The sequence below is a fragment of the Diuraphis noxia genome, unplaced genomic scaffold, assembly GCF_037042655.1.
Source record: "Diuraphis noxia isolate RWA-SAM2 unplaced genomic scaffold, SU_Dnox_SAM2 contig0001, whole genome shotgun sequence".
Lineage (NCBI taxonomy): Eukaryota > Metazoa > Arthropoda > Insecta > Hemiptera > Aphididae > Diuraphis > Diuraphis noxia.
Window position 1 is genome coordinate 107,736,425 of NW_028301711.1, and position 6,000 is coordinate 107,742,424.

The window sequence follows — 6,000 nt, forward strand, 5'->3', positions numbered from 1 at the left end:
TATTTATTTATATTTATTCCCAAACTTAAAATTTGATGAAGTCTCCATTGAGAATCTTTCATTTCAAACACTTCAATTTCATTTAAAATTTTAATTTTTTCATTTGTATAATAATCATTTAAGTCAGAATTTGTAGTTAAAATTTTATTTGTTGTTTTAAAATTATATTCTTTATATTCCATATTTTCTTCATTAGTACCTCTCTTATATATAGCAAGAAATATAATATTAACTTTTAAATTTTTCTTCTTTAATGCATGTTTAAGTTGTCCTATTACTGAATTATCTAAACGATTTAAAAACACTTGAACATCTTTAATACCCATATTATTATTTTTAATAACATAAGTTTTTAATCTACTTTGAAATGCTGTTTCTTCATTTTTTAAAATAGGGCGAATCATGTTGTTCTTTTCAAACATTTTTGCACTAAAATTGAAAACTCTATGTGGTTTGGGTATTATCTCTTTTTTTGTTCTTATTTGTTTGTTATTTGTTTTTGGTATTTTCTCTTTTTTTTGTCTTATTTGTTTTGTTGTTCTACCTTTGTATGTTTTATTAAACTTAGGTTTAATTGTTTGATCTACATCATTTGTTTGATGACGAATAGATTTCAAATGTCTAGACCAATTTTTGTAAGTAACTGTTAAGTTACATTTATCACAAGTTTTGTTAGGATATGTTTTTTTGTTATCCATTTTATTAATATTAACATTTCCTTTAACTAAGGAATCAATTTTATTTAAACTTTCCATTCTTTATTATAGAGGATATTATTTTTTTTTTACATTCAAATTTTTAATAGAAATTATTCTATTAAAAATACATTTTTTAAAAACAGATAAGAGTTGACCTACTTACTATCCCACCTCTCATCTGTTGTATTATAGATATCACTTCCTTTAACTCATGTCATTTAAAAACAATGTGAAACATATAGTCGATTTATTTAATTTAATATTATTTTAATATTAAGATCCCATAAAAAATTTACACATTTTAATATTTCCTAAATCTTGAACAACCTTAACATCTTCTAGAAAACGATGTCTATAATTACCTGTTGTAATTATCATATCATTGGCTATTCTACAAAGTTCTAACCAACTTGGTGAATGTAATAGTTTAGAAATATAAGGATTTCTAGTATTATCATCTTCTTGATCAATAATGAAAATATTTCCATAAATTGGAATTTTATGTAAATTATATTTAATTATTTCAGTATTATCATGATATTCAATAGCACAAAATTCAACATATAAATTATCTTTTTTTGAAAATTTTTTCATATATTTTTTTATATCATTTTTCATTAATTTCAAATAATTATATTTGTTTTGTTTTTCTTGATTAATTGGTAATCCTTTGTATGTTTTATTATATCTAAAAGGTACAATTGTTTGATCTATACATTTGATTGATGACGAATAGTTTTCAAATGAGCAGCCCAATTTTTGCTATCAACTGTTAAGTTACATTTATCACAAATTTTGGGAGGATATGTTTTTTTGTTATTCATTTTATTATTATCAATTTCTTTAACTAAGGGTTCAGTAATATTTAATATATTCATTATTAATTATAAAAAATATTATTATTTTTTAGATTCAATTTATTAATAGAATAATTTCGATTAAAAATAACAATACATAATATCTGGAGACAATAATATAGAAAATTTATTAGAATTTATGTAATTTATTAACATTGATCCTCTACGGGTTAAAGTTAATAACTTACATAATTCTGTTTTTTGCATCTCTTCGTTATAAAAACTCCCTTCAACCTCTTTATTGTTTAAATCTATAATTTTATAGGTTATAGGATTTGTGTTTAAAATTTCATTAACTATAAATATTTCTGTTGTCCAATTTTTACTATATTTATTAGCAAATGTTTTTTTATAAGCTTTTATTCTGACTCTATCACCCACGCTAAATTTTATTTTTAATTTAGGTTTGTTTTTTGTAAAAAATAATTTGCGTAGAACAAGGTCTTCGTTAGATTTATTTACTTCACAAGGTTTCATACCAATAGATCTATGTATATCATCAAAATTATATTCATCTATTAAAGATTGTAAAATGTTAAACCATTTTTTAGATTTTTGCATTTCAAATTTTATTCTCATTTTTTTGTTTAATGTTCTATTAAATCGCTCAATAATTGCAGATTTTTCTTCGTTTTGAGTATGATACATATGAATATTATATTTTTCCAAAGTTTGTTTAAAATGTTTATTTACAAACTCCAAGCCTTTATCAACATGTAGTAATTTTGGTGGTTGATGTTTTTGTGATTTAGATTGTTTTATTATTTTTTCAAATGTTTTTGAAACACTAATACCATCTTTATTTTTGAGTGGTAATGCCCATACAAATTTTGAAAAAGTATCTATAACAGTAATTATATAACAATAACCTTTATTTTCATTTGAATAATTTCTCATTATAACTAAATCAGCAGCCCATAGATCATCAATACCTTTAGTGTTAATCCTTCTTTTAGGAAATCTTAATCTGACTGGTTTATGAAGTTCTTTAGCTAATAAAAATTTGTCTGTATTATTTGAAATATTTTGATTTATAGATTTATTGGTGACGGGTTGTTCAATTTCAGATGATGTTGAAATTTACTTTTATTTGTTTTACAATCCAAACATTTTGTCGAAATTCTCCATCGACCATTAACTGTTTGCATTTTAATAGGATTTAAATTTTTTGTTCTTTTTTTACATTTAAGACAATGTATAGTTTGTAATAATTCATCGCGTTTATGAAGTTCTTTAGCTAATAAAAATTTGTCTGTATTATTTGAAATATTTTGATTTATAGATTTATTGGTGACGGGTTGTTCAATTTCAGATGATGTTGTAAATTTACTTTTATTTGTTTTACAATCCAAACATTTTGTTGAAATTCTCCATCGACCATTAACTGTTTGCATTTTAATAGGATTTAAATTTTTTGTTCTTTTTTTACATTTAAGACAATGTATAGTTTGTAATAATTCATCGCTCATTTTATATTGCAAAAATTTTTATTTGATTTTTCCAAAAATCTTTGGAAATAATTTTAGACTATCAGACTATGAGGGGGACTTAAAGAGAATTAAAATTAAAAATGTTTAAAGCAAAAATGAACTTTCTAACATAAATATTACCGGAGTTATACTTAAATCAAAAATATGAAGTGAGGGGTAAACTTTTAGTATATAGTGTAGATAAGTATATAAATAATATCTGTGCTGTTCCGACTTGATAATATCAATTATTAAATGAATTATCAGACTTTAAAATATTTAATAATAATAATAATAATAATAACAAATATTTTCAATTGAAAAAAAAAATCTGAAAAAAAATGCAAAAAATCGGTAAAATCATTCCCAGCTTTACAGATACCCGTTATGAAAAAAGGAGGCCGGAACTCTTTTACAGATATCTGTAAAGCTATCGTGGGAGGGAGAAATTATCCAAGTGTTGTTGATCGTCAACTACAGTTTTTCAGTAGAACTAGATAGGTGGGCGCCTACACCTATCCAATTTACTGTAAACGTCTTCAAAGCATGATTAAATTAGCAGGAGAATATGCGGCGCCACACATTCCCCACTAATTACGATCTTACTAAGAACACATTTAAAACAAACGCATTAACTGACCAGGCTACAACACTTGGACATGTATAAATGATATTTAAACACTATTTAAATAATTCGATAAATAAAAACCTCATAATATATATATATATATATGATAAGATATTCAATACCGGATGTTAAAAAAAAATAATCAGTCTAGCTACACAAACGTTGATATATTATATATTATTATTATTATACGTAAATATTATTATACGTAATTATTCATCTTATACTTATACAGTTATACGTAATTATTCAACGTAGTTATGTTGTTTTTTCATTACCTACTAATTTGATCATCGAATGTAAACATGAAAATAAACAATGTCTACGTGAAAATGGTAAATATGATAGTGATAGTGATTATAATGAATATAATATATTTAACCTGGTATTATCTCAAATCGAACTACGTAAAAAACAGTGTGAAGAATATGAACATGAAATCAAGAAACTTAAGAAACTTAAGAATATGCTTTATTTCCGCAATGTGACAATAAAGATAATAGAACTACGTGAACATGAACGTGAACGTGTACGTGAACGTGAACGTGAACGTGAACGTGAACGTGAACGTGAACGTGAACGTGAACGTGAAAATCAACAACGACAACGTGAACATAATTAATTGATTTACATAGTTATGTTGTTATGCTTAAATGTATGTTTTAATGTTTCGATGTTTAAAAATTTTTATTTTTATTATAATAAATAATAGAAATGGAAAATTTTAAAGCATCTTTAAATAAATGCGACAACACTCAATATGATTTTGTAAAATTAGATACATTAGAACAAGGAAAAAAATATGAGGTGACTTTTTTCGAATATTTTGATACAGAGCATGGTAAAACAATAACTGTTGTATTAGATAATAAAATTAGAGTATTTTTACCAAATAGATATTTAGATAATTATGAAATGACAGATGAAAATATATCGTTATATAAAAATTCGAAAACAAAATTTAATCTTATTTATAAAGGAATGAAAAAATTAAACAAAGGAAAATCAATGCATTTGATTGATTTTGAATAAATTAGAAAAAAAAATATATAAACTTTTATAAATGGTATTTATAAAAGTAAAAAAAAATGGTTATATTCATTTACCACAACCAGAATTCAATGATAATAATAAATTCAAAATAGGTCTCGAATCAATGTATTTAAAAAGTTTAAATTTGATTAATATTGAATCAGATTGTAAAATAGAAATTGAACATAGAGAAATATATATAAAAAAAGGTATATATAGCATTTCATATTTAAATAAATTAATTGAACCGGTATTCTTATCTTATAATAATAAAAAAATTCAAATTGAATCTCCTTGTTATTATAAATTAGATGAAAAATTTAAAAAAAATTTAGGATTTGAAAATACAGAATTTGATTTTTCATTAGTTGGTAATACTTTAATGTATTGTCCTACTTCTGAAGAAAAATATATAAATATAGATCAAGAATGTATAATTAGATTAGGTAGAAATGGTGAAATACCGAAGATTGAAATTCCAATAGGAATATACACAATAAATGAAATTGAAAATTTAATGAATTGTTATGATTTTCCTAAAATAAGTCTTGAATTAATTGATGATTTTTTAAATATTACAGCCTCAATCGGTCTAAGTTTTGATGAATATTTATCAAATTGTTTAGGTTTTGATTATATGGGATATTTAATCCCTATAAATAGGGTATGGCCTGATTCATGGAAACTAGGTCCTGATATTGAATATACAATAACAGGATCAAACAAACCAATTTTTTATACACAATGTTTTTTAAAAAATATAAACGGTGTTATATTTAGTCAAACAAAAAAATCTGATAAAATATATAAAACTAAAATTGAAGGTAACTATTCAATTGATCAATTGAATAGTATATTACCTTCAAATATCAAATTACTAAATGATAATAATTTTATTAAATTAACTTCAAAAAATACTTTTTTGATAGACGAAAATTTAAAATTATGTTTAGGGATTGATAATAATTTTTTATATAAACATGTAGGAGATTCTGAAAAATTAGATAGTAATATAAATAAACAATTGTTAGAAGTACATTGCAACATAATTGAAAAGTCTGTTTCATCTATTGATGAAAAAGTTATCGAAGAGGAACTTTTGTTTGTTTTTTATTATGATTCAAATAATCCTTTTATAAGATGTAATCCAATAATGTACAGACAAGTAAATGTAAGAACAATTCAAATGATAAAAATATATATTCTTGATCAAAATGGTGATATTGTTAATTTTGGTGATGATTTTATTGTTTATCTTGATCTAATTGAAGAAAAACAAAATAAATATTAAAATTATTTTTCAATAGAAAGAAAGG